The following is a 9,926-nucleotide window of genomic DNA, read 5'->3' on the forward strand; positions in this document are numbered from 1 at the left end:
ACCGCTGACCAGTGCTGGCTACAAAAGCAGAGCCTGGAAAGGCAGCAGTAACCCTTTGCACAGTATCAGGCTGAGCGAGCTGCTGGGATCAGCATCTCTGCTGAGCAGGCTCCACTGTGGCTGATGCAGAATGGGAGACTACAGCAGACATGGCTCGAGATTCCCCCTGTGCTGTGGTGGGAACTCAACCCTTTACACCCATTGACTTGCATTGTACTCGCTATTCGGAACAAATACATGATTTTTACAAAGTACTCGTTACAAGTATAGCGAATTTTACATATTCATGTAAAAAATAAAGAATAAAAATAAAAAATATGGATATACTCACCCCTCCGGCGGACCCTGGACCTTAGCGATGTAACCAGCAGCCTCCGTTCCTAAGAATGCAGAGTGAAGGACCTTCGATGACGTTGCGGCTTGTGATTAGTCGCGTGACCGCTCACGCGACCAATCACAAGCCGCAACGTCATCGCAGGTCCTACACTCACTGCATTCTTAGGAACGGAGGCTGCCGGTTACACCGCTAAGGTCCAGGGTCCGCCGGACGGGTGAGTATATCCATATTTTTTATTTTTATTCTTTATTTTTTACATGAATATGGATCCCAGGGCCTGAAGGAGAGTCTCCTCTCCTCCAGACCCTGGGAACCATACACTGGGAACTTCCGATTCCGATTTCCGATATCACAAAAATATCGGAACTCGGTATCGGAATTCCAATACAGCAAATATCGGCCGATACCCGATACTTGCAGTATCGGAATGTTCAACACTACTAATAAGATAAACTTAATAACTAAATTTAATCATTAGTGGGGTGATGTCTACCACATTTTGAACAAAAACTGGGGTATTCTGTTAAGTGAGGCTAAACTCAACCCATTTATTGGTGATCGCCCACAATTGGTGGTGAAATCTAAAAGACCACTTGAAAAAAAGTCATTTTAAATGACCCACAACTAAACTCAGGGTTGGTAATCCAAAAAAGGGCACCTTTCCATGTGGGGATTGTTCAGTTTGCCCCTTAATGATTTCCAGTACTGGTATCTCATTGAACCATTTATCCACACAGGTCCGGTCCAAAGCATATTTCAACTGCCGTTCACGCAATCTTGTCGTATGCTCTGATCTGTGGATGAGATAAATTATATGTGGGCCTGACTACCTTGGAGCTATGCCGGAGAACCCAGCAACATCTTTCCAACATTGCAAGAAAGGAATAGATCAAAAGGTAAACCTATCACCTCAGTGGCTGCGCATTTTTTGGATGTCCACCACAGTTCACCTGACACCTTGCTTGTCATGGGGTTGGAGGGCGTCTATATAAATATCAGGGGGAGGGTGGGTCACAGACGAACTCCTCAGACGAGAGGTTAGATGGATTTTTGATCTTGGGAGTCTCTCGCCTGGAGGACTAAATGAGGAGCTATTATACACCGGGTTTTATAGGAAAACGTGATCCGAATTGGATCATGTACTTCTGCTTTAGTCCGGGTTATATTCCATGTACCTCTATTCTTGTTGCCATTAAAACCGTCCTACTTTCCTCCCCCTTTTTCTTCTTCTAAATTCTCAAGCGTCTGGAATAGAAACTGCACAGAGAACAAATATAGTGGCCCTGCAAGCCCAAGCATCTCCAGATTTATCTTTGGGACCGAACAGGCCTTTTCATACCTCCTATTGGGCAATGATAACACCCCTGGCTTGGCCATATGCTTTATATACATGTTGTTATTGTATTTTTGTAACTGCATCATCAAAATCATATTTCTTAATACATTAATTTATAAGCCCTTAGCCCTTAGGCCTTCTCATTGCACCTACCCACTTTTGCATGTCTAAAAAAAAAATTGTAATAAAAAAAAATTGTGTATTGTATTTCCAAATGGGGGGCCTTTGGATTATTTCGAACTTTAGTCACACTGTTTTGGGGCTTCCAGGACTTATAGATATATTTTTATCATATCTGCATTTTTCTTTTCCTTTTTCATTTTTTTTCTTATCTTTCATTTATTAAATTTTTCATTTTTTATTTTTTTCACATTTTTTATATTTGGTTGCATTGTAAAATAACATTCTGCTTTTGACTTGCCATAAGACTCCACGTCATTACATCTCTGTCTTTTATGTGTGTCCCTATTGTGCTGCGGTAGTCAAACCAAATATATCATCAGCCCGATGCGCAATATACCCTCTAACCGTTCAGGATTAAAGCGCATGCGTTTGTGTTCAAAATAAATCTCTTTTAAGAGATGCATCTATGACTTCTGTCTCACCCAGGGCCTGTGCATGCACTCTGTACATGTGAACCTTTATTTGCCTTCTTCCGGGTCACCGCTCCCCGCACACCTCGTGTATCACCGCTGAGCCATCATTATGCCGTTCCATGCGCCGTTAGGAAAGAGCTGGTAAAAAATTTTTATATAATTTTGTTCCCTATTTAAAGATAAACAACAGGACCAGGGTATATCCACCTTGAAAAAAACACCGTGAGTGTCGGAATGCGTGGGTCTGTGTATCCCTTAGGCTGGACTGTGTGCTGGGGCGACCATCTGACTGTGTCAGGGCTGAGTATTGACAGTTTGGAATATCAACTTGCCTTATGTAACCAGGTCTCCTGACCAGACAGGGACATACTGGGACCCCAATTTATTGGTACCATATTTTACTTAACCATCACCTTATAGGACAAATTGTGTTATTTTACACATTCTGATGAAAATACCATTAGGTTAGAGTCAGGACACTGTATGACTCTATGTCCACTTTTATACATTTTGTTGTTAGACATTAATTACAACAGGTGTTTATTGTCTCTTTAGTCCTCAGTTGTGTTGGCTTCGTTATTTAAAATTGATGCCACTTTTCGCCTAGGGGTATACTCTTTATTTTGGAATTGTTTCTGTGTGAATTATCCCAAAGGGATTTTTAATTGTTTTTACATGTGTATATTTCTGGTTCTGTAATAAATAGTGTTGAGCAATACCGTCCGATACTTGAAAGTATCGGTATCGGAAAGTATCGGCCGATACCGGCAAAATATCGGATCCAATCCGATACCGATACCCGATACCAATACAAGTCAATGGGACTCATGTATCGGACGGTATTCCTGATGGTTCCCAGGGTCTGAAGGAGAGGAAACTCTCCTTCAGGCCCTGGGAACCATATAAATGTGTAAAAGAAAGAATTAAAATAAAAAATATCGCTATACTCACCTGTCCGACGCAGCCGGGACTTCAGCGAGGGAACCGGCAGCGTTGTTTGTTTAAAATTCGCGCTATTACTTGGTTACGTGAATTCCCGGCTTGTGATTGGTCAGGTCGGCCATGTTGCCGGGACGCGGACCAATCACAGCAAGCCGTGACGAAATTACGTCACGGCTTGCTGTGATTGGTCCGCGTCCCGGCAATATGGCCGCCCTGACCAATCACAAGCCGTGACGTCACGGGAGGCTGGACACGCGCTCATTTTAAAATGGGCGCGTGTCCAGCCTCCCGTGACGTCACGGCTTGTGATTGGTTGCGCCGCGGTCAACCAATCACAAGCCGGGAGGCTGGACGCGCTCATTTTAAAATGGGCGCGTGTCCAGCCTCCCGTGACGTCACGGCTTGTGATTGGTTGCGCCGCGGTCAACCAATCACAAGCCGGGAGGCTGGACGCGCTCATTTTAAAATGGGCGCGTGTCCAGCCTCCCGTGACGTCACGGCTTGTGATTGGTCAGGGCGGCCATATTGCCGGGACGCGGACCAATCACAGCAAGCCGTGACGTAATTTCGTCACGGCTTGCTGTGATTGGTCCGCGTCCCGGCAACATGGCCGACCTGACCAATCACAAGCCGGGAATTCACGTAACCAAGTAATAGCGCGAATTTTAAACAAACAACGCTGCCGGTTCCCTCGCTGAAGTCCCGGCTGCGTCGGACAGGTGAGTATAGCGATATTTTTTATTTTAATTCTCTCTTTTACACATTTTAACATTAATGTTGTTGCGATACCCGATACCCGATACCACAAGAGTATCGGAATCCCGGTATCGGAATTCCGATACAGCAAGTATCGGCCGATACCCGATACTTGCAGCATCGGAATGCTCAACACTAGTAATAAAGCTTTGTTATTTAAAAAAAAACAACAACATTTTTTGGTGATCCCTGTTTTGTGCATGTACTTTCCTCTTGTTTTGTTCATTATAGTTATTTTTGACATGCATGAGGTGATCCCTGTTTAAGTATTTATTGGATTATTACTACAGTGTTAGTTGATGGTGCCCGCTCACACGTGTGTTTCATGTCTGCATTTGCAGACACAACAGTCAGAAACCATGTCTAGTTTGTTGTCCCAGCGCAGCGTTCAGTTGCTCCTTGTCAGCATACATGTCTGTTTACAAATTGTTAGTTAGATATGGCATACATATTTGTTAGCAAATTACATTGTCGGGTGCTGGACAAAGACCATTGCTAACTTTTCCAGGCTCCTAAGTGAGATTTGTGTCTCTTTATTAAACTGTTGCTTCCCTTAACTTTTCTAAATTTGGGTCCTTACAAAAAAATGGTGGTGGGGTATTGGCCAGTTTCTATACATATTTTAAGCACGTCTAAGAGACTGGGTTAATATGCTCCAAAGAGCTATTCAGGCCACAGCCTTACACATATTGGAACGTGGTCATTTCCACGCTAAGGCTTTTACCGGAGCTCTGTAGCACTGCCTGTCACATGAGTAATATATTCCACAGACAATCTCTGGGACATATCCTGAAATTGCTCCAATGTAGCTCAAAACCATGCAAAAGATAAATTCTGCCTGGTTGGGTAGTTTCGAGAAGAAGTGCTTGGTCTTGCGCAGATTGTTCAATGGCACTCCTGTCTCTTTCACCTAAGGAGGCTGCTTCCATGTAATTGAGGCTTGTACATGTTCCTGACATGTAACTTCTTCTTTAAGGCCAGTCTCACACGTCCAGATAATTCCGGTACCGGAAAAATCGGTACCAGAGTTATCCGTGTCCGTGTGTCCGTGTGCTCACGTGGCACATCAGTGTGGCACACGTGCGGCAGCCGTGTGCCACCTGTGTGCTGACTGGGTACCACACGAACCATGCAGGAGACAGCGCTACAGTAAGCGCTGTCCCCTGCTTTGGGTGCTGAAGACGCCATTCATTTCTTCTCTCCAGCAGCGTTCGCTGGAGAGAAGGAATGAAAAATCATTGTTTTGTTTTTTTTTGCGGTTGAAATTAAGTTCCCTGTAACCAACCCCCTCCCAGCCCCTCCCAACCCCTGTGCGCCCACCCACTGAAAATAAAATACTCACCCAGCTCCCTCGATGCTTCCTCTCAGCGCCGCAGCTTGTCCTGTATGAGCGGTCACGTGGTACCGCTCATTACAGTGATGATTATGCGGCTCCACCCCTATGGGAAATGAAATGAAATGAGCATTTCCAGGATTATTCGGTGGTAACTGGTGTCTCCACCCAGCATTTTTGGCAGACTTTAGAGACCAAATCACGGTGCAGGAATTGTCTGCCATGCCATGAAATGCCGCAGCCATCTTTGTTGTGGTCGTGCAGTGATTGGCTTGGCCGCACAGCATCATCCCGAGTATAAGAAACCTGATCTGGTAAGAGCTGGTGCCGAGATAGGGTCAGAATCGTGGCTTTTAGAGTTAGTGTAGGTCTGCATCTCTTAAATCCACAACTCCTCAGAAACCAATAGTCCATTTTAGGGCTAATTCATGAGTCCCGATATTGGAGCTCTAGGTAGGCAGAGCATAGCATATCCCCATCAGTGCAAGGCCTGCAGGCACTGTATGTGGGTCCATTGCTCCCACTGCATCCGCCCCAAAGCTTCATAACTGTCTGCTGCTGCAGCTTCATTACTATATACCTAGTTGGATTTTTTCATTTTTTTTCCAAAAATTCACCCCGAAAAAAAACAAAAATATACAGTCTGTTCTGTCATACCGAGGCCTGTTGAAAAATCATAGTTTGTCAGGCAAACGTAGCATAGTTGTGTGTGCTAGCCTTGTTCCACTTTTTTTTTAGTTTTAAATTCACCGAAAAAGGCCTTATATATCTGCATGCTCCAACTTTGGGCATTGTAGGCCGGTGGACCCCTTTTTTTGCTGTCTGAGACTCTAATTCTATACAGCACTATTTAGCTTCCAAAATTACAAAAAGGCCGCATAATTGCCAGTGTGATATTTCCATGACAGCCCTCATATATTTAGGTGCTCCAAGTTTGGTCATTGTAGGCCGGAGGACCACTTTTTTTGCTGTCTGTTACTGAAATCATATACAGCACTATTTAGCATAAAAAATATTAAAAGGCCATATATTTGCCAGTGTGGTATTTCCGTGACAGCCCTCATATATCTGCGTGCTCCAAGTTTGGTCATTGTAGGCCGGTGTACCACTTTTTTGGCTGTCTGTTACTCTAATTATATACAGCACTATTTGGCATTTAAAAAAAAAAAAAAAACAGGCCACACATTTGCCAGTGTGGTATATCCATGACAGCCCTCATATATCTGCGCGCTCCAAGTTTGGTCATTGTAGGCCGGAGGACCACTTTCTTGCTGTCTGTTACAGAAATTATATACAGCACTATTTAGCATAAAAAAATATTTACAGGCCACATATTTGACAGTGTGGTATTTCCGTGACAGCCCTCATACATCTGCGTGCTCCAAGTTTGGTCACTGTAAGTTGGTGTACCACTTTTTTGGCTGTCTGTTACTCTATTTATGTACAGCACTATTTGGCAAATATGTGGCCTGTTTTTTAAAAATTGGCAAATAGTGCTGTATATAATTAGAGTAACAGACAGCCAAAAAAGTGCCACATATTTGACAGTTTGGTATTTCCGTGACAGCCCTCATATCTGAGTGCTCCAAGTGTGGTCATTGTAGGCCGGAGGACCACTTTTTTTGCTGTCTGTTACTAAAATTATATACAGCACTATTTAGCACAAAAAAATATTAAAAGGCCACATATTTGACAGTGTGGTATTTCCGTGACAGCCCTCATATATCTGCGTGCTCCAAGTTTGGTCATTGTAGGCCGGTGTACCACTTTTTTGGCTGTCTGTTACTCTACTCATATACAGCACTATTTTGCATAAATTAAATTAACAAAAAAGCCCCCGAAAATTGAATACAATCTGTTATGTCAGGCTGAGGCCTGCCTGGTGTTTGGGTTTGAAAAATCGTAGATTTGCAGGCATACTGATCAGATATTATTTCGCTACTAATAAATATATTTATGTTGAACATTTGAAATAGTGCAGTAGTCCATTTAAAATGGGCAAGGCAAGGAGCAAGGGATGGGGAAGTGGACGTGATGATGATGGTGCATGCAGAAGATAAGGCCATGGCCAAGATGAAAGTGGGCCACAACAAAGACCCACATGTTGTTGCTCGACCTTCCTGTCCCAGTTTCTAGAGGATCACAGCACACCACTATTGAAACCAGAGCAATGTGAAACGGTTGTTGGTTGGATAGCGGGTAATGCTTCTAGGCACTTAGCCACCACCACCACCATGTCTTCCACATGGTCAAGTCTGAGTAGCCATGAGTGTGGCCCGGATATTCCTTACCCTGATCCTCCTTCCTGCCACCTTGCCGAGAGCCCTGAGACAACTGATCCCACACTTGGACACTCTGAAGAGCTGTTCAGTTTTCCATTTCAAGATTCTGAACTCTCGGTCGGTCAACTTGAAGTGATGACAGCTGAGATCACATGTAGAGATGCCCAAAGCTTTGACCAGCCCCGATCACACGAAGGCGATGGTGGGAAAGAGGTGGTGGATGACTATGTGACTGACCCAACCTGGCAGAAGGAAATGCAGAGCGAGGGCAGCAGCACACATGGGGAATGAGGCATATCACACCAACAGGCAGGAAGAAGCAGTGTGGTGGCCACAGACAGAAGGCATGCATCCATTCGCAGTAACACCAACATGAGGGAAGTAGCCATTCCAACTGTTAGATCTTCCCGAGTCTGGTTATTTTTTAAAGACTCTGACGATAACCCCACACAGGGCATTTGCAGCACCTACCATGCCCGCATCAGCAGGGGTAGCAAAACTACCAGCATGATCAGGCACCTGGCAGCAAATCATCCGACTTTGTGGGCCAAACCCCAGGCTCCAGGACCACTGCCTGCAGGTCACACCACTGCTTCTTCCACTGTTTTGCATAGAAGCCAATCCCCAGTCCACCGTGCATGTAAAGATGCCTCTAGCCCTGCACCTGTTGTGGCCCACAGTCAGTAAAGAAAAAATTGATGTGCACTAGGATCAACTATTAGGCAAGGTGCTGGTGTAGTGGACTGGATAAGCCCATAGACATCAATATAAATAGTATACACCGCACACTCTGGGAGTATATAATGCAAAGAGAATGAGATTTATTTGTATTACATTAGACATAAGACTCAATAATGTAGAGGGCGACCAGAAGCATAAGCTGACGTTTCGACTCTTCCCGAGTCTTTGTCAAAATAGGTCGCTAGAAAAAATAAAACATATGTAAACACATAATATCAATGGTACAGATGTCATATATACAAGCAAAATTAAATGAAACAAGACAAAAAATAAAGATAATGATAATAATAATAAATCCGGCCCTCAAAGTTGAAAAAAAACACAGTGGGTCCATAGCAAACAATAGGCAAAAAACAATCAAACAAAAGAGTGCACGCCCCGGATAAAGTAAATGAACACAACATCCATCGCAAACAATAAGAACTAATCGATGAATAGAAAACTGTGTGGGAAAAGGAAGATTGGGAGGCCTGACATAGTAGAAGAACTAGAACACCAGGGTATGAGGTAGGTAGATAGGTAATGGAGTCACACTGTGTCAGTAGACAAAGTGGAAGCATATAACCACAAAAAGAGTTTTATCTTAACAAGTGAAAATAGTAGTAAATGTAGGAGAATCCCATGTAGGGATAGAATGTCCTGCAGAGAATAGACAGGGTTAATAGGGATGCAAAATAAATAAGAAAAGAGGCACGCAGGTGCTGTGTGCACAGTACCTGTAAAGTAGTATAAATGGAGTGGGGATATGAGTAGCCGTCTTGACGAGTATAGGGTCTGGAATAAATGTAAATAGTTAAGTATTGGTGGCAGTGTGGGTGAAGATGTGCTCTCGCTGGATGGAGCAGCATATTACCTGGATGTAGACAGAGGTCCTAGCGGCGCTCCTGCGCCTAGCTGAGTGTGCCCTGATGCTGTCTGTGTGAGCAATCCGATATATGAGCGCGCAGGGACCCGAGGCACCGGAAGTACATCAACCGGTAACGGAAGTGACGTTACGCAAGTTGTGAGCACAACTGCGCTTGCGTGGAAAGGACATACGTAGCTGGGAGATGAGAGAGCATCTCCCTGCTATGGTGTATACCCATATGAGTACTGCGGGGGTCATATGGCTGGGGACGCTAAGGGAAGATGTAATATAAGGGAACCTATAGATGTGTGTTCATCACCCATGTACTAAATGAACTCCCCATATGTTGAACTCCCTTGTATACATATATATTGCCTGGCCGGAGATGTGACATGAGGAGCATGAGCGAACCTGTAATTGTAGCTACACTTGGGTGCACTCAAATGAAAATAAAATATAATAAATAAAAAGTGAAAAAAGGATGATGCAAAAAAATGATATTAAAAATAAAAAAATACAAAAATAAAAAAATGAAAAAAAAATGAAAAAATAAAAAATGAAAAAAATAAAAGGAGGCTATAGGAGGGAAAGGTGAGGAAAAAGAGGAGACAACGTAACTGGGGTTTAAATGAGAGACTCACCGGTGAAGTCATCGGGTCTGTAGTGAGGGAGAGAAGAGAACAGAATTAGTCACAGTTAAATGAGCCAGTCCATTTCTCTATTAAGGCCACTGGGTGTTAGGGTGTCAAGGGTATA

At 43.8% G+C, this 9,926-nt stretch overlaps 1 long non-coding RNA gene across 1 annotated transcript in view; it reads right to left on the bottom strand.

Annotated features, from left to right (window-relative positions):
* LOC143815838 (uncharacterized) overlaps positions 1-9,289 on the bottom strand; it is a 54,389-nt gene extending 45,100 nt beyond the window's left edge. Inside the window, exons 1-2 of the long non-coding RNA XR_013223814.1 lie at positions 9,177-9,289; positions 9,040-9,097 (exon numbers count right to left, since the gene is read on the bottom strand). This is a non-coding gene — a long non-coding RNA (uncharacterized LOC143815838). The remainder of the gene's footprint in view (positions 1-9,039; positions 9,098-9,176) is intronic.
* Positions 9,290-9,926: the final 637 nt, after the last annotated feature.

This window comes from Ranitomeya variabilis, chromosome 3 (genome assembly GCF_051348905.1).
Source record: "Ranitomeya variabilis isolate aRanVar5 chromosome 3, aRanVar5.hap1, whole genome shotgun sequence".
NCBI classification, from domain to species: Eukaryota; Metazoa; Chordata; class Amphibia; order Anura; family Dendrobatidae; genus Ranitomeya; species Ranitomeya variabilis.